This window comes from Meleagris gallopavo, chromosome Z (assembly GCF_905368555.1).
Source record: "Meleagris gallopavo chromosome Z, MGAL_WU_HG_1.1, whole genome shotgun sequence".
In the NCBI taxonomy this organism is placed as follows: Eukaryota; Metazoa; Chordata; class Aves; order Galliformes; family Phasianidae; genus Meleagris; species Meleagris gallopavo.
Window position 1 is genome coordinate 72,584,808 of NC_139435.1, and position 19,893 is coordinate 72,604,700.

Consider the following 19,893-nt stretch of genomic DNA (forward strand, 5'->3'; position numbering starts at 1 on the left):
AAATTCAGAGAATAAGAAAAGGTGGTTTCTGTAACTGTGGTGTTCAGAAGAAACAGAGGAGCCACTGAGTGACAAGGGGATTAATTCTAACTAGGCATTACTTTTTAAGAAAGAGATGGGACACTCCACAAAATGTAGCACACTTGTGCTAGAACCTGTGATTTCCTGGGAGCATATGCAGTACTTCCACTGATATCAGTGGATGTGAAACACAGACACTGAGTTTGGCTGTGGCTTAAAAAGCAATAGGGCATCTTAAAGGCACTACTATCATTCTCTACTTTGACCTCTTCATACCTTTGTATTATAGTTTAAGATACAAAAATATTAAACATTTTTTTGATCAAGTAAGACTAAATGGAAAACTAAGGACAAGATGTTTCCCTGACCTGTAGGAAAATCCTTACATTTTATCACTTTAAATTAAATCTGCTAGAACTCACTGCTATTCTCTGCATTAACTCAGCAGGTTAAAGGATGGGAAGCTGTGTTATCCTGCTGAAGGATATGTTGGAGGAGAATAAATAATACAGAATTTATCCGCATCAATATTTGTGGTGTCTTTGAAGTGTTAATAATGCTTGGAAAAGTTTGTATGTCAGGTTAATGCCTGCTCTGAAAGCTTGTGGGAAAAAAAACTGCAAGAAAGCTATGAATAATTTCCAGAAAATGGATTTCTTTCTTTCTTCCATAGCAAAACAGCAAAGGTGGTCGAGGTATTGCTATCTTGACCATATTTTTTGGGCTCAAGCTTCACTCAAAATATTTTAATGAAGGAAGAGGTTTCTGGAAACTGAGAGTCCAAGGGAACAGTTGCAGGATAGGGGTGGCGAAGTAAAGGAGAAGGGTGGAAATGCTTTCCTTCATGACAGACCAGCAGTTTGCAGTGGAGTGATTCCTTTGTGATAAGAGTACATACAAAGCTAAGACTGAAGAAAAGTGGATGGCACAGCAGAGATGAAAGGGACATTGTTTGTCTCTCTGCCCAATTTCTTGTTCTTTCATGTAAAGTTTGGTAGGCAATGGGGATAAAGCCAAGAGGGGACTCTCCTGTGTCCCCATGCTCATTCCTTGCACTGGAAAATCTTTTGATTCCTTTGACTTCTCTCTCAGACTGGTGGTAGAGAAAAGAAAAAGGGTTTGCATCATTGCCAAGCCTCTCTAGTGATGGGCACCTCTGTGAGGCACAGACTGGTACACAGCAATTATAATTAGTAAAGAGGTAGAAGGAGGCTTTGTAATATGTATGTTTTGAGGAGAGTATCTGAAGGGCTGTGTGGTTTTCTTGCTGCTGGGCCAGTGTTGAGGTTAGGCAGCAGCAGCCTTGTGGGAAGGGCATTGGCATCACCCTGTGCAGCTGGCTGGTCAGCTGTGTGAAACAAGTTTATGGCTTCCATCCAGTTTCCACTGAACTAATAAAACTTCTTTAAAAAAAAAGTGCTGCACCTGGCACTGTTAGGGAAAACAGTCAGCAGCCTCAGTGGGGAGGCAGAAGCCTAGGTCAGCACAAAGGTTAAACTCCGTAAAAGTGACGTTTTGATGTGTTATGCCTTTTTTAAAAACATATCCTATGTTTTGAAGCTGCAGGCAGCAGGTTCCAAGCACTGTTTGCTATCTCTGGTGGACCTGAGCCTCTTGCTGCAGTGAGCAGGGCTTGTCTTATGGCAGATGACAAGCATGGGGTTGTGCTTGGTGGTGAGGTAAGGGCATCGTGGCCAGCATCATGACTTCAAGGCACAACACTGCAATCCCTGACATGCCCAGATGAGTGTAGAGCCCAAAGCCTGTTCTCCAGCCCAGGTCCTGGAAGACTGCAGCAGTAACGCCTCTGGAGCCAGCCAGGAGTGCTGTGTGCCAGCAGTAGCAGGGCAGTCTGTATGGCTGCCTGCCTACCTTGTGGTGGACGTGAGCGATCTGGTATTTGTCACAGGTCTTAAAACTAAAACCGAGCATAAATAATGCACCCTGGTGCAAGTGAGCAGAATTTTTTTATAGCTGTTTCTAGGAATGAAACCAAACCTCAACCATGAGGGAGAATACTCTCTGCCATATCCAGAGTTTGTGTACAGAACTTCTTCAAATAAATGCTTTGTAAAAATGATTTAATTCTGCTGTGATTGTGAACTTTCACAAACATGCTGTTTCAGATTATCTTTAAAATAAATTTGATTTGCAACAGCTGTGCCTCCTCAAGACCCTCCCCCCTAAAGTTTGTTTTGTTGTTTTTTTTTTTCCTAGAAGAGCTGAAAGAGTCCTCAAATTATTTTAACTAAGATTTTGTTCTTTTTTTAAGCTAAAAGTTGCCCAAGTGTCCTGTTATTAATCAGATAGATGTGCTTGTACTTGGATAGGATGCAAAAAGCTGTCTTTAGTTCACATAGTTTCTATGCTTCAGGGAACATTGGGAGAGCATTGCTTGCTGCGTGTTGCAAACATGCTATGATCTAGCTTACTTGTTAATGATGTTGCTGGGTGTCAGACTGCTTGAACCAAATTGCCTTTGCTGCATTGTAAGTTAAACCACATCTCATGCTTCACATGTATTTTCTGTTGGTGGTGGGGTTTGGCTCACAGCTCAGCTGGCTTACTCACAGCACGGTGCCCTGTGCAAGAAGGCAACTTTTGGGTACTGAGGCTTGCCGGAGGCAGCCCTAGTTCAAGGAGTGGGGATGTCCTCTGTGCTGTGGTTTCTGCAGCTTGGTTTTCCCCCAGAGGTGCCAAATCTCACTTGCTGGGGCAGCGCACTGCAGCGTTCCAGCTGGGTTAGGAGGACAGGTCTCCCCACTCCCAGTTCCCCCACGCAGCTTTTGGCACGTGTGACTGTGGCCTAATTCAGTGCAATTCCTGACATGAGCAAGGGCTGCAGGCATGGTATGCTGCCCTGCAGCTCTGCTAATGAGCTTGACTTCTAATTAAATAAAATACAAAGTTGGCAGTGCCTTTGATATTTGGTTTTCAGTGTGGCCCATTTGACTTGTTTAGATTTTCAGGGTGGTCCTGAGGGAAGAGGTTTGGTAAGCAATTGCTGAGTTTGTGTTATACATTATCAACACTGAAATAAAGTTTTTAAAATGCTCTTTTGTTCCATCAAAGCCAAATAATGCAATATAAGTTTAAAAAGTAAAGCTGAGTGAAGACCAAATTTACTATTTAGAAAGGAAAAAAAAAAAAAATGTGAGGAAGTCCTTCTGTGGCATTTGTTAATGCTTTTGTGTATGCCACATGTGTTTGGAGACATCCATGATGACTGGCAATCACAAGTTAAATAGCCACCTTACTTACACTTTGTTTCTGAATTCTCCCTTGAGGTTACTTTAACCATTTCGGTCTTCCTCAACAGCTGCAAGCAGCTGCCATTTTCTCATAGGGGGGAGAAAAAAAAAAAAAAGAAAAAAAAAGAAAAAAAAAAGCAACAGAACTCAAAATCTAAGCAGCTAAGCTAGGGAGGTGGCCTTTTTGACCAGCAAATTAAGAACTTCCTATTCAGATGCACGTTTACCAGGGGAAAACTTCTTTGTTTGTTGTTTGTTTTTCCTAAGGTAGGGAACAAGTTTAAAAGAGATTCTGTCACCTGGTAGAGTTAAGGGCTGATGGCCAGGTGATTTGTGTGTGCGTGCTGCTCTTTTATCAAGCATCTGTACTTTGCAGTGATTTTAATGCCTCTGAATGGAAGCAGACTGCTTCTCTCCTTGTTATATGACTCAGAGGTATCAGAATGGACAGCATTAACACACCTACAAAATCTAGGCTGAGCCATGTTGAGACTCAGAATTTTTAGGTAATTACTGTTTTTTCCTTTCTTCCCCTTTCTATCCATCTCTGTCGACAGATGCTATCTTGCTCAAGTATTGTAGATATTCACGAAAGCATGTAAAAATTTGTACAAATTAAACCTGAAATGCCACCAGCATTCAGCAGTGCTTCTGTTCATGACTCTTGTCTGGATGGTTGTTGATGTGGATAGCCCAGCAGGTGGACTTCTGTTCTCAATGGCTGGAATGGTCATGCCAATACTGTGGTGGTCTGAACAGTTTAGGATGCGGGCCTTGATCTGCTGGTGGGCGAAAGTGTTTTATGCAGAGTGAATGAAAAAAAAAAAAAAAATCACTGTTGCTACTCTGGCTCTTCAACAGGATCAAGTCAACAAAATAGCAAAGGAAAAGTCGAGGTAACTATGTGGCACTTTGGCAACACAGCAGTTCCCAGGGACTTTTCGTGATGTCACCTTTAGTGGCTTCACCCAGTTAGTTCACAGTGCTAATTTCAGGCCCAGAAACTAAAGGACTGCTTAATTTTTGGTATCATTTAACACTTGAGAGAGTAGATCCCTGTATAATCTTTAGACAATCCTTGCAAGTGTTGAATGTGGGATGGCTATCAGGCTGGAGGTTCATTTCAGTTGCGTGTTTATGTCCAGGTCTTCTAAATGAGAAAATTATGGGTTTAGAAATTGGCATTAGGAGCAGATTGTATTAGAGATAATGAAAATCTACAAATGTGAAAACTTGTGTTGGGGAAAGGTGTTGAGGGATAGATTCATTGTGCAGGATGAGCTTTCTGGTTGTTTCTTGGTAGTTCATTACCAGTCAGCATGTATGAGAATTAATAAATAAAATGGAGATAGAACAAAATAATTTTTCTTTGTAGGTTTGTGTAGAAGAGGAATCTGAGTTAATTATCAGAGACCTGTTTACATGTTGTATGTGGGAGATTTGGACTGGCAGGTAAAGCACTGTAGGTTGTTTTCATTCTGCTTTCTTCAGTTACAGACTTGGCTTGGGGTTAGTGACTAAATATACTGTCTTAGTCCCATGAAGTTGTCTCTCCCTCCGCAGTCAACCCCCCCCCAAAAAAATACCTTTTCTTGTAGGAATTTGAAGAGGTATAATATTAGTTGCCCATTCTCTATCTGTAGTAGAAATGGTTCAAATGTATCAGTTTTGTGATTTTGTTTAATAATCAAGTTTAAGAATGTTTTGTTAGAGATGCATGATAACTTTTGTGCTATTACAAATGGAGGCATTTTTATGTTTTGCTTTCACCAGGGGTTTGCTCCTACAGTTTAGCTTTGTCTGTGTATGTGAAGGTTTAAAGGAAGTATCATCAGAACTATTGAATTTTCAAGACTTCTTGGTGAAATCTGGCAACTGTGCAGAAAGTTTCTGAAAGGTAGAGCACTGATCTCTGCTTTTGTTTGCAAGGGTAGGCAGCACAAGCCTGCCCTTTAACAAGATCTTGCAGCTCTTGTTTATCCAGAATCCCTGTAGACCTCTGGAACTGGGGAGAAAGGCTGTGGGATTGTCTGTCTTTGGATTGGGAGGAATATTAAAATAATAAAGGAGTAATCTGAGCCATAATCCTCTTTCTGATGTTCCATAAAGACTCTGTCAAGTACGATCTTTCCTAACATCTGGACATGAAAGCAGGCAAGTGCTGTTTTCTTAGTGTCCCTAGTATTATAAGATCAACGCTGCCAAATTCCACTGTCCAGATTGAAACCAGGAAACCTATAAGGTGTTCAGAGGAACCACCAAGTTCCCCTACTGCTGGAAGTTCACTTAATAACACAATTACAGGAGCCAGAGCATCAAGGAAAGCATCGTCATCAGCCTTGAGATAAAAATTGCAGGAGCTACCAGTACTGGCACGTATGAAAACATTACTGTAAAAACATATATGTGTCTTATAGGAACTGGCAAGTGATCTTCTGGAGATTCTGAAGTTACCTTGGAAAAGATGTCAGTTTTTGTCAGCTGACAACACAAAGGATGATGCAATGAGCAGAGAAATAAAGACTTTTGAAACTTTGGTTTAACTGTTCACTCATTGTCAGCTATCTCAGAATAAACAAGGAGATATTCCCTGTGAGCAAACAGAGCACGGAGCTAACTATATGACTTTGGAGCCAGGCTTGTTTTGTGAGGGTTTTCTTGCAAATCAGCTACAGGATCTAAGTTATGTTTTAAACAGCTTTATTCATAGGCTGAGGAGCTTGAAAACAAGGTCACTGCAGAATCTGTCCTGTGGCTTTCCAAGCAGAAGTTGGAAAACGCAAACAAACATTTGGTACTTTATTTAAAAGCAAAATGTAAGAAGAAAGAAAGCATCTGCATTTCTGTGTTTTACCTTGAGTGTGTCCATGTGAGAGGGGTCAGAGAACAACTTTAAAAATTTGGGAGTGTTAGGGCAGTGTGAGAGGGAATTTGGGAAGAGCTCAACTGTTGGGAAATATATTTTTTACAACTTGTGGAGCATTTGAAGGGCAGTAATTTAGGCTGTCATCAGCAATCAGACTCTCTCTGGGAAGTATCATCTGCAGTGAACTCTTTTCTTTCTTTTAAAAGACAGCTCAATCTTGAGAACTAATGTCTAAACATCAGTCCAGTTATGTTTGAAAGTAGGAACCAAAGCTGCTAAATCAGAGCTGACCAAGACCAAAAAATAGGAGAAGGGAAGGTCATTCCGAGTAGGCTGTGCAGTCACCACTACATCTAGCAGTGGCCCTATTAAAAAGAATCTGCTGAAGAACCAGGGATTTCTCCAGCAGATTCACTGCCAATACATTCACTGTCTGTTAAATGGATTTGCAGCAGCTCTGTGCCCACAGCAAATAGGTACTCTTGTAGAGCAAACTGACAAGGCACAGCGCCTTTAGCTCTGTGTGTGCAGGCTCTGGAGTGCAGGCAGGAGGAGTTGTCATGGCTCAGCATGCCGAAGTTCATCAATTTGCTCCCAGTGATTTGTACAAGAGCCCTACTGCTCTGTTAGCACAGAGCTCTGCCGGAGTTCGTAAACACTCCTTTGTTTGGTGTAGACTCGCTGATTTTTTACCTTATCAATCAACGTATATAAAGTTTTCACGTATTTCACTACCAGGAATAGTCAGTAGTAGTAATGCTCCTATGGAACACTGTAGGAAATTATCTCGTTTATATTATCATTTACGTGAGCTCTTCTGGATCAGCCTGAAAAGGAGTGTAAAAACTGCAAACAGAAATATTATTCTGGCGATGATCACAAATGAATCAGACAGGATTGTGGATGTTAGGGATAATTAACATTTTGTTCCCACTTTCAAAAACAGTATATAGCCTTTGGATAAAGTAGATATATTAAATCAGTGCTAAGTGGAATCTCTCTTCTTTATAGAACACAGTATGTGATAATTACTTGTTATTTTAAAGTCCTACTTCTTCACATTATATAGAAACCACTGGCAGCCTGCCATTCTTGTGTATGGACACTTCTGAAATAAAGTCAGTTAGCTGGAATGAATTTCTTAGCAGAAATCACAATGGTTAGTAGCTATTATTGATATATTCTCACACAGCTAATTTGCAGCTCTTTAAGGCTCTTTGTTTTAGCAAAGTAACGATATTGTAATTTTCATGATCTGAAAGGAAAGGGGGGAAAAAAGCAACAGGCTGACTGTAGACTCCATACAAGATAGTTTCAGTTGCCTTCAGTAGTTTGTAGTGTCTCCAGTACTGACAGAATCCTGTGGGAGTCTTGCATGTGGCATTCAGAGCAACCCCAGAAGCCTAGCTTGGGATGTGCTAGGAAGAAGTGTGTGAGATCCATGTTGCAGCCAAGGGCTGGTTGTGCTATGCCTGGATATCAGTAGGGTTCAGAGATGTGCTGCTCACTGCTTCTTCCCTTTCTTTATTTCCCATACCGTGGTGGTTTGGGAAGCAATAGTCAAGGACAAAGCCTGGCAGTCCTGCACACAGATCAGAAGATTCCTCTTCAGAGAATGTCCTTTTGCAGCTCAGCTGTACAGGTCTGTGTCTGGTATGCCATTGAAAGGTGGATAAGAGCACTGAAAGGATCTGAACCAAAAAACTATGTGCTGTGAACTGGTTGAGAACATGCTAGCTGTGCTTATAGTTTAAATGCAGGAATAGTTTTCTAGTGTGAAACAAGAAAGGGTAAGGTATTTTTTTGTGTGCCTTTTTTTTCAACTTCTTTTAATTTTAGAATACAGTTTTTATTTTTGTTACTCATTGCACTCAAAATGCAAAACTGCTAGACTTCATCTGAAAACCAATTGCTGTAGACCTCAGCGTTTTTAAATGCCTGCACTCCCAAGGACTGGGTTCTTCATTGATGTGACCAGAGGCATAACATGGTAAACAGAGGCTCCAAACTTTGCTGAGTGGAAGCAGTGGGAAGAGTTACTCCAGATCAGGCTGCTGTTTGTACTAGATTTACCCGTACCAGTGTCATCAACAGCAGTTATTTGAGAGAAATTAGTTCTGTTTTATTTGTTCAGGGACCGCTTGTGATTATAGGGCTGAAAAAGATCTCGGGAAGCTTTTGAGATTTCCCTTGATCTGGAGGGAGCAAGGGGAGCAAACAGCTTGTGTGTGGGGATGTCAAATGGTAGCTGGAGAGGAAACAGCGGAACTCGCAAATGGCTGCTGCCAGGATTGGGGTGGGAGGTAGGTTTGTAAGTGAAGGAACAGCCCAGTGTGTGTCCTGCAATCTTACCACCTCAGCTAAACTGTTAAATAACAGGAACAAGGAAGGTGGAATATCCTGTGCCCTTCCTTGAAATACTTTTGTTGCTTTCGTTGTTTCCTGTAGTAGCACACAGGATATTGAGCTGATTAGACATGGCAGACCTCATCATCTCTTCACAGGAACCTTGTAGGACGCGATCTCTTGCTGAAACTGCAGCGGAAACTTTTTACTATTTGCCAGCAGTGCCAAATGTTATTCCTACCAGTGAATATTTTGGAGAAACTAAGTACAGATGAGGATGTCAAAGATCTGGATTTTGTTCTTCCCAAACCACACTATCTCAGGTCTCTACTTTTCACTGTATCTTTCATCTTCTCGTATCTTCGTTTCTCTGTACCTGCTTGTTCTTCAGGACATAGACAGGACTCAACAATCACAGTTTAATTAGAATCCATTGAACCCTATATGTATGATCTTAGTCTGAAGTGGCCTTACCTCAGTTTATCTCTGCATGCTTTGGAGGATTAGTATATTTGAAGAATAAACTTCATATTCACATCTTTCTTCAAGTATCTTTGCTTTCTCATGGATCCTAGTGTTGACAAGCTTCTAATCTTTATTGCATTTCAACAAAATCTCTTCTTCCTCTGAAGAATTCTCACTGAAAGCCTTTATTCTTTCTTCTCTGTAATAGCAGCTGTCTTCCTTTCTACATCTTGACTGCAGTGGTGCCTGCTCCTTTGTATTGCTCCTTCTTTTGCTTAGTTTCTGTCTCTTTACCTCTTGTTATGTTGTCTGCATGCCTTTGTCTTCCACTTGGAGGTCTGATATACAGGCTCCTTGATGTGTTGCACAATCAGTCTTTGAGTTAATAAAGATACTTTCTTCATAAACAATGAACCTGGCATAGAGGTGAGGCATTATTTTTGCAAATGGTAGAAAAACATGGATGAGGTCCAGGATGTGATCTGGAATCCCAATTCCAGCTGTTTCTCATTTTTTTCCAAGACAAATGCAACTACCACTAATCCAACCAAAAAGTTTTTGCACTGAAGGAAGAGACTTGAGCTCATTTTTCTGTATCTTTGAAAATACTTTGGCCAGAATGTGCTAATATCAAAACCAGAGCAGAGTCATTTTGGCAGTTTCATCCTATGTGGTTCCTGCCTTTGCAGCTACATCTAGTGTTAGTTATGATGTATGTCTGAGAAGAAGCACACTAAGGAACCAGTTACTTACAGGTCTTAGCCAGAAGACATGTACCTTTCCTTTCTTTCAGGTTGTTAAGTGTTGGCCTGTGTATAAAATAGGCAGAAATACCACCAAGAGCACTTTTATCTTAAAAGAAGGCATGCTTTCCTGTTCTTTACCTTTAAAATTGGATGCTTTCCTGTTGGTGTCAGAGTAAGCATCAGTCTTAAATCAACAGAGAAATAATTGCACATGTGAGGTCAGTGACAAAACTCTCCCTGACTGTTACTTTGTCCCAGGATCTTGCTCACACACTCAGCAGTATTGATTGTCAGAGGATGAAACATTTTGGGTCTCCATCATTGCTCCCTGTCAAGCAGCGTTTGTGCTCACGGCCCTCTGAACTGGTAGCAGACAGAGCTGCCTCTGATGCAGACCCACTGCTGCTTACTGATCTACATCAAGGCTACTTTCTCTCCTCTTCTGTAACCTGGAAGTCAGAAAAAGTGCTGGTGCAGAGATGGGGTGTGTGTCTAAGAGCAGCACGCACTGCTTCTCCATCTGGAAAGCTGTAGTGGTTTAAGCATTTTTCTATTAACTCCGATGCTTCAATAACTCCCAGTTTCTTTTGTTGATTTTAACGATGAACAAAGGGGAAAGTGAATATGGAGTTAATCCTTTGACTGAAGATAAATTCTCAAAAGGGAAAATGAAATGCAGAATGAGAAAAACTGGAAGAGTTGGATCACCTTTCATGCTCTGGATTCAGTTGGCAAGTGGTTCTCCAAGGCAGTCTGGTTGGAATCCCTGGTGACAGGGCTGTTTCAGTACTCTAACAGGGAGTGTATCCAAGATACAGTTGCTCAGGTCTGGCCAGAAAAAAAAATAATAATAATAACGAGCACACTCTCTTGCATTCTTTAAAGTTGTGCCAGTTGCAGCTGGCACTTAGTCAAACCTGTCATCACCTTCACTGCCTTTGAAAGAACATTTTGCTAAAAGGTGATGGCGTATGCCTTTCCTCTTGTTTATTTTGCACAGCTTTTTATAAGCTTCAAGCAAATAAAAGGCTTCTTAGGCTCAAAGAGGTCTGTAGTCACAATACTGTGATTTCTCAGATACTATAGAATGGCTTATGTTGGAAGGGACCTTAGCGGTCATCCAGTTCAAAGCCCACTTGCCATAGGCAGGGCTGCCCTCACCAGCTCAGGCTGCCCAGGGCACAATCCAATCTTGCCTTGAACGCCTGCAGGGATGGGGCATCCACAGCTCCTCTTGCCTCACTGCCCTCTAAGTAAAGAATTTCTTCTTAACATCTAAACCTACCCTCTTTTAGTTTAAAGCCATTCCTCTTTGTCCTGTCACTATCAGAGCGTGTAAAAGTCGCTCCCATTCCTGCTTATAAGCTCCTTTCAAGTACTGGAAGGCCATGGTTCCATCCCACAGGCTTCTCTTTTCCAAGCCACACAAGCCCAACTTCCTCAGCCTTTCCTCATAGGAGAGGTGCTCCAGCCCTCTGATCATCTCAGTGCCCTCCTCTGGACCCGCTCCAAGAGCTCCACGTCCTTCTTATGCTGGGGGCCCCAGGCCTGGATGCAGCACTGCAGAAGGGTCCTCACAAGAGCACAGCAGAGGGGGACAATCCCTTCCCAGTCCCTGCTGGGCATCCCTATTTTGACGCAGCCTTTTGTTGGCCTTCCAGGCTGCAATAGCATACTGCTGGCCCATCAACATTCCTCAGTCTGAGAAGGATCATAACTTCTGTGTGTGTGCTTCTGGAAAAGAAAAAAAATTCTTTCCACTTGATTTTTGCACTTTAGTCATTTGTAAACTATGCTGCCCCAGTCATTAGACCAAGAAAAAAATAGCAAATAAAATAAAAACATAAAGGGCTACAGATATCTACATTGTATTCATTATTTATTATTTCTGGAGAAAAGGCCTCCAAAACACTTCAGAGGCTAAAAACTTGTGCTCTGTAATGAGAACCTTAGAGGTTAGCTGTCCATTGACTTCCAGTAAGAAGAAGGCTGTATCTTGTTTTGTTCTCACAGTGGAGGAGATAGGGAATTGCACTGCTGAAACCAACACTGTTGTTCAGTATGAATTGAGCTGCTGGCAGGTGGGTAAGTATCCTTTGTTTCAGTGGGAGCTAAGGATAGAATTGTCCTGCAGAGCAAAATTTAAACAGCAGGAGCTCACATCATATCTTTGCTAACTACTGCATAGTGTTCTTCACTGCAACTCCCAGGATGTACATTTGTCAGAAACTAGAAGCTTGAAGCTTCACCAAAAGTCACTCCGTGGTGGTGAGCAGATGTCAGCCAGGATCACTTTCTGCAGCACACCAGTCTCAGGTCTGCTGTGCATCTTTGGATGCTGCAGTTCTTTAGGTTAAAGAGGTTTTATGAAATCCGGCAGAGTAAAGCAGCTCACTGAAATAAGAAAATGCTAATTTAGTAATGGAGGTTATGCAAAACAAAAAGCATGCTAACAAGGGCATACAGTTACACTTGAGAATTCCTGCATGGATAAATCAATCTTCTTTAAGGCTTACAGAACTTAGAGATTGTCATGTCACAGATATACAGCCATGTGTAAGATACCATTAGTGTGCTATATCTGCTGTGTTTGAACCTGTAATGACAACACCACGTTAAGTACTTTCAGACAAAAGCGATGTGGATGGACTATCACCTCAACACATAATTATTTACCCTTTGCTGCATCCACAGTAATCTCTTTTTTAGCAGTTATTTTAACTGTGCTTTTATTACCCCATCTATTCATCCAAAGCATCACCGCTTTCAGATGAAATCTCTGCAGTTGTTCTTTTCCTTATCTGTTTTTACAGGAGTGATAGATGGAAGGGCTGCACTGTTTGATTTTGCTTCCAACACGTGTGGAATTTTTAGTCTAAGCTAATTCTTATTAATTAACAGTTTGCTCTAGCAAGGCCAGCATGTAATTCAAGCTTTCCTCAACTTCTGGACCTTCTCTCACTAGATCCTGCACCTGCCCCTCCCCCTGCTAATCTGTGCAAGTGTTCATAGGGATATTCAGCTTTAAGTACATATGGCACAAAACCAATTGCTGACCTTCAAACACTTAGTCTTCTTTTAGAGAGCTCTATAAAAAGCTTTTGCAACAGGGATGAGAGAACTGGATTTTTATATTACTTGCAGGATAACTTGTTTTAATTCCCATAATTTACACTAAAAACTCAAACACTGACTCAACTGTGCTAGTGGAGATTTATTTGCAAAGAGGTTTTGCCTAAGTTTAGAAACAGAGCAATAAACTGTATCTCAAGGGCTAAAAGAGATTAAAATTAAGCAGGAAGAGGGATAATTGTGCCAACTAGGAAAAGGAGGAATTTCCAGGGAACAATAACAATAACATAGGTTTGCCTGGTGTCCTTCATTTGATTATCTTGAAGTGCATTACGAGAACCAGTGGAGCCTCCCTTGTAACTTCTTTGCGAGCAGGTACTGTACACCAATGCTGATTTGCAGGTGAATTAGTAAAAGCCTTATGCAGTCCTGGGATTCTCAGCAAACTCATCAATATTCTCGAGGGAAGATGAAGACAAACACAAGGTAGCATGCTCTGGAGTGGGATCTAGCAGCATAGCATCCATGCGGTATCTTAATTCAGTATGGTGGTTGACATCCACCTCCTGGAGAAAACTTGAGCACAAAGAAGATGACATTAGAGCTCCTAAGAAGAATAAACTTGGTTATCAGGTCTTTCCATTGGCTTCTGGCTTGCCACTCCAGCCCTGCTCTACCATGGTGCCATAGTCTCCTGAAACTTTTGTTTTTCCACCTTACTGTTACTACAGCATGAATGAAACCAGCAGAAGTAGCCTGCCTTTGCTCACATAAGGTTTGACTCATTGTCCTAGTTGGGATTTCCCACTCTCATTTATATGACTATTATTTGTTCTATGGAGAAAAAAGATTGGGACCTGAAGAAGAAAACAAGCGTTTTCCAACCTCTAGACAGTAAGCTGTAAGATTGCCATTTGGTGACTGTATTTCCCATGTTTCCTCCTCCTGGGGAGCACACCTAGTGAGGGGACAATGTTCTGCTTCTGTCTCATCATGTAGATGAGGGTTGAGATATACTGTGACTAAAGATTTGATCACTGTGCCAAAATACTTATGTTCCAGTTGACATGAAAACTGCTTCTGGCTTGGTATTGAAGCTGTAACACAGCTCCTAGTGCAGGCTTGGCTTCCAGTATATTCTTTTTTCCCCTGCATGTTAATGCATCGTCCTTCTTCCTTCTCCTAATAGCCCCTGAGATTTAAACTCCAAGTCAGCAAAGTAGAGGCTTTATGAAACACAAAAGAACACCAGCTTTTTATCACACCATGCCTTTATAAAGAGCTGTTCAACCATTCAGTTGCTGCTTGTATTGTGCAGCTGTTACTCAGATGCTGAGAACATCTTGCTGTCTACACTGTCGTAGTACCTGAAGGAAGCACTGGCACACTAAGCTTTTCAGGAGGAGCTCGCCAAGTCTGGGATTTTGCCAGATTCCTCTGTGTAGAGTTGAGGTATTTTCTCCCACTGCGCCTTTCCCATTTTAAAATCCCTGTAAATAAGTAACAAATTTTTGTCCACCCGCCAGCATCTGTTGCAGGATTTTTCTACGATAATATCTTCCTGACATTGACAGCCAGCTCTTGCTGTGTGCTCAGCCCACCTCCCTGCACCAAGCAGGGCTGCAGTGGCAATGGGTGTTGCGCTGCTGGGCTCCTGGGCTGTGCTCTGGCACAACGGCCCTTTCTTTGCCAAGTGGCAGCCACTATCTGGTCAGCTCCATCTATTTAAAGGCAGACAAGCAGGGACCCCAGAGCTCATGGAGAGGGCTCTTTGCTTACAAGTTAACAGGAAACTCAACTGTTTCTCATTAAATGCAAACAACTGTGTGAGGACAGCATGAAGAAAGTGTCTAAAGCCCACAGAACTGAGGCGATTCAGAGAGAAGCTGAGCCTCATTCAGTCTCCAGGGCTAAATTTGGCTCTGAGCAGCGAGGGGTACAATTCCCACTGTAGTTCAGGGCTGAAATTCTTCTGTGCAATTAATGCAAATAGCTGTATTTTTAGCATCCTAAGGAAAAAGGCTTCTGTGATCACTTTGTCTGCGCACGTGTGGCTATCAGCTCTCCCACAGCAACTTTTGAGGGCTTGGGTTGACTTAGCCCACAGTGCCAGCAAGATGGTGGTTTTCCAACGTGCTGTGAGTTTCATGGGGTCAGGAAGACAGGTAGAGGAGTGCGGCTTCCCCGGTGCCTCCAGAGAGGAGAAGGGAACATGGGGAGCTCTGCCCTTTTAAAGACATCAGTGTCAAGACACAAATTCCTAGCACACCAGCCTTCACTGGTTCCAGTGCTTGTTTAGTAGTAACGTTTCCATATAAATAAACAGAGCATTCCTGCTGTAGGGTTGTACGAGGCTGAATTTGGTACGTTGCGTTTTGCAGTGCCCTACACATCCTATAATATAAACTAGCAGACTAGCTAGTGCAGAAATTAATTTCCTAAGGTCTGACTTGCTGGCTACACTCCCACTGAGTTTATTAAATTAAATGGCAGTTACGTCTGCCTACATTTTTCAGGATCCAGACCCAGGGTTTGTGTATTTGTAACAGTTTGAGTGCATAGCTCCTGATCTTTGCTGTATGAAATATCAACCCTGTGAAGGAGATGTTGCCCCGTTAAACTGAAGCAGTATTAGGAAAAAAAAAAAAAAAAAAAAAAGCATGTAAAAATGTGTGGAAATCAATGAATGACTGCATGCAAGCTACAGCAGTGTGGTGTGTAACTGTGTGCCAGGTTGGTAAGCAATATACCAATGTCTAATATCCATTGTACGTGTTTTGGAGTTAGATACCCAAATCATAAATATTTGTGCATCATTTTTATTCACTTGATTGCTTTTTAAAAGAGCAATTTCTAACGCAATTTCTAATGCCTGTATTTTTGATTGAGTCTTTTAAATCTGGTGGAAATCTTTCCATTGGCTGTACTGAGAACTGAAATGATCGCTAGCTTTAAAAGTTATCCTACTCTTTCTTTCACTGTGGAGTAGTGTAGAAAGCATCTAAAACCCTTGAAAGTGCAATTTCAGGCTATAAAATGGAGTATTGTTGGTCCCCTTCTCATGTGGAATTGATTTAATGTCTGGGACTGCCAAATTCCAGTCTGATACAAATTGCAACAGCTGAGTTACAATTTTTAAATCAACCCTGAGGATTAGGGATTTATAATGGTTTCATGGGAAGGATGTTTATCTTTGCAGCTGCATGAATATGGAGGTCTATTATCTTTAGATTTATCTTCCTACCTCTCGAGAGACGAGTTAGGTACATGATGTGTTGGGCTTTCTATTCTCATCCCCCTGATTTGTCCCAGGTTCCCTTCCCATTGTCTGTGCTTTTCCCCCATCTCTGTCTTTCCATTCCACCTGGAGGCTTAGCAGTCTGTTCCCCTCCTCATGGGCTGTTTGTCAATCCTCTCCTATGCAACCTTGGTTGTGGGTGGATAATAGTACTCTTTGGGAAGACATTTTCCCGTGCTTTTATAACAAGACCATGTGTTGCAGGCAGCAGACACAATTACTGTATGAACAAGCCACACATGGATACACACAAGGATGTAGGCCCAGACTCCAAATTCTTCATCTCTAAAACATGAGGGCAATTCTCATCACAGGTGAAATTAAGTCAGCTCAGTAAGCCTCCAGCTTTTTTAAGTCTCACAAAGGTGATAGACTTATTAGGTGGACGACCTGCCTTCCCAGTCATTACCTGAAAGCTGCTGTTCCTTTTGTGTACTATCAAAATACAACTGCAGTGATTGCTGATACAGAGAAGCACATCTAAGGAACTGTTTAATGTGCTTTCATGTATTTCTGTAGTTCAGAAGCTGATAAAAAGGAGTGGCACTGACATGTGACTAGAGAGAAGCTGACAGAAACAATAAGAAAGTGCTTTTTGGTCCAGGCTGTGAACCTGTGTTTGTATGCAGCAGTGGTGCTGGGACCTGCAGTCTGCCTGTGAACCAGTTGCAGGACTGCAGTGTCTGCCTAGTTAATTGATGGCATCAGTCAACATGCAGAAGAATGCACTGTGTCCGTCCTTCTCCTTTAATTATTTCTGTAAGATTAAAAAGTTGATGAGTTAGTAAGAGAACAAAACAGCTCATGTCCATGACATCCAATTTCAAAGCCAAGATTCCAAATGAAAATGAGTACAACATACAACAGTAGCGCTAATGATTTTCTTTAATTTCTGCCCACCCAGCTGATGTCCTTCTCTTACTCCTCTTTTCTCATTAATTTCCTCCAAATCCTTTCCCTTTCTTCTCCCTTTGCCTGTAATTGCCTTCCTTCACTTCTAAAGATTCCTTTATACATATCTAAAGATTCCTTTATACATATCTGCATCCATCCATCTGCCTCTCAGCCTTTTGGCAGCTATGTTCATTTAAAAATGTCCTTCTCATTTTTATATTTTTCTTCCCATCTCCCATTCGTACCACCAGTCATTTTTCTCCCTCCACTCTCAGGTGACATGTAAACCTCCCTCTAAAGCCTGCTCAGCTATTTGAACCTGCAGCTTAGCTTTGTTTTTCTCTTCATGTACCCAGGCCTACACACTTTGTTTCACTTCAGCTTTACTCTTCTCCATTTCTTTTCCATATTCTTCTGTTCACTGTGTGCAAGTAGAACTATACCTTCAGACACTTCTGTTCTTCACTGTAGGAATCTGAGGGTAGGATTTCATCTCAAGTATAAAATGCATCTTGGAAGTCATGGTGGTGATTCGTGTCACCATCCCACATTAGACCAGCTCCTAGTGTTTACCTAAGAGTCTTAATAACTCCCTGGCTCTGGAGAGCATTGGACATCAGTTCTTCTGTTGACGTACATTGCTGGATCAGTACTGCCTTGAAAACATTACAGTATGAGGACAGATTAAGGCAGCACAAGCGGTGAGATGTGGAGAGAAGCAGCTGTCACCAGCACAAAGGAGTGCTGGAACTTGTAGTACTGCATCTACTTTCTGCATCTTCACACGTGCTCAGGTATATTCATAGCTCTTCTCTGTTAATCTTCACAGTAGTTTCCACAAAGCCTGATAGCCCACAGACCCATGCAGGAGCAGTCCATCTCTCACTTCACCTACCACTAGGTACTGTACTGGCTTACATGAATTCCTTACTGCCAGGTTCTGCAACTGCGCCCCATCGTGAAGTTAATAGGTTGCCTGCATGCAGAACGACTGCCAAATTCCACTACTTTAGAGTGTAAAAGCTTCCCAGATGTAGAGAGTGCATCCCTCTGTGTATGTACAGTGCTGAGCACACAGCTGGTGCTCAATAAATAATGTACGTATAGGCCTGGTACGATGTAGCTGTTAATCTAATACTGCTGAGGTGAGCCATCTTTTTGTAGTAAGAGGCAGCACTGGTCTGTTTTATAGTTGAGGCTTTAAATAATGAAAGTATATTAGCTAGGAAGTTCAGGGGGTGCTCATTTGTACCGCCTTCACACAACATGTCCCATGTTTCACATGACAGGGAGGATAGCTAGTTCTCTACAACTGAATGCATAGTGATTAAATTGTCTGGGCATGAGCAGTAGGCAACCATCTAACAGATCATTATTAAGATAGCTACAATTACAGAGTCAGAGCAGCCTCTTGCAGTGCACTGGTGTGCTGCCTTCAAAACTGGAAGCACAAAAGCCTATCTCCTTTGTACGTTGAGGTCCAAACTGTGTAAAGTAGCAGCAAATTTTTGTGTTGCTTCAGTCATGACTTAAGCAGTTAACTGCCTCTGTCTGCTGTTTGGAAGCCGGCCTGCTTTCCTGGCCAGGGGGATCTGAGATAGACCTAAGTGCTGAGTAGAGGGCTATTCAGAAAGACAAGTATAGCTGTGACTCTTCTACATGATCTCTCATGGTATTGCTTTAGTCATTACCTGAGTGGATACTTGAGCTTAATTGGTATCAAGGGTACATACACAAAGTCACCTATTTCATTAGGCTAATTTGCATGACTCAGCTTACCAAGAATCAAATTTTCATGTATTGTCCATCTTGCTGTCAGCAAAATAAGGGGAGGGGGAAGGGTAAATGGCAAGCAGCGTAAGACTGAGATCAGGTGTTGTTTATTCCTTGCCTCTGAGATATGTCTTTCAGAAGCTTTCACTGCCTTTGGATATCAAAAACACAGATTAATATGCTCCATAAAGTATATTTTTAGCATCATTTTGAATTTAGGAAAATACTTAGAGGTGGAAATTACAGTGCTGTATTAACTGCAAGTCAAAGCAGTGAGTAGCTGGGCTGTTAGCTGCTGCTATGGTTAAAGAAGAAGCTAAGTGCTGATTATGGAGAAAGTGACTGGAGGATTAGAATAGTTAGATAAAATAGACCTTCATCCTCCTTTGGTTCCTCAGAGACATCAATGAAGTGTTTTGTGTGTTACACTGCAATCTCAAGGGAACTCTTGCTGCTGTTTATATCATACAAGATCTGGCTGACTTTAACTGGAAGCTCTGATGTGCAGGATTGTATTTTTTCTTTTCTTTTGGGCTCTGGTGTTTTTTTAAAACAACAAAGTATTGTTTAATATTGTCTCATTGCTGCTAGAATTGAAACTGAAAAATTAATGGCTGCTGATTGAAACCTTATTCTTTTAGTTCTGTCACCAGGTAACTGCGTGTTCAACCTTAAATTTGTCCTAGAATTGTGACAGAGTTTTTCTTTTAAGTGTGAATTTGTTATGATGTTTGGAGTATTGAGCTGTTGGAATCTAATAATGAAATGCAATTTAACATGATTGCTTAGGCAGAACAAAGGAAAACTTCAATAGGACAACTGAAAAAATGTGGGGCATCATTTCTCTTGTTATTGAGCCCAGAGTGGTGAATTGTGCAATCCCAATCCCAGGCCCTGCCCAGGTTTTCTGAGCATCAATGATTCTGCAGTCTGCTTTGCAGGAAACAAAAAGGAGATTTAACAAGTCTTTTGCTACTTAGATAACTTCAGTAGCTACAGCTAGAAAAAAATGGCAGCTAACTGATCTGTTGATAATGATGGAAGCACTAGAACAAATATATGATTATGAGTTGAATATTGCCAGTGAGATGAATTGTGTTTGTGCTTTCTGAATTGGAAAACAGTGTTCCAAAGCCTTGTCCCTGCCGAAATAGAAACTGC

The 19,893-nt window shown here is 41.6% G+C and overlaps 1 protein-coding gene across 7 annotated transcripts in view; it reads left to right on the forward strand.

Annotated features, from left to right (window-relative positions):
* Positions 1-19,893, forward strand: part of SEMA6A (semaphorin 6A) — a 114,599-nt gene that overhangs the window by 14,364 nt on the left and 80,342 nt on the right. The window lies entirely within an intron of this gene.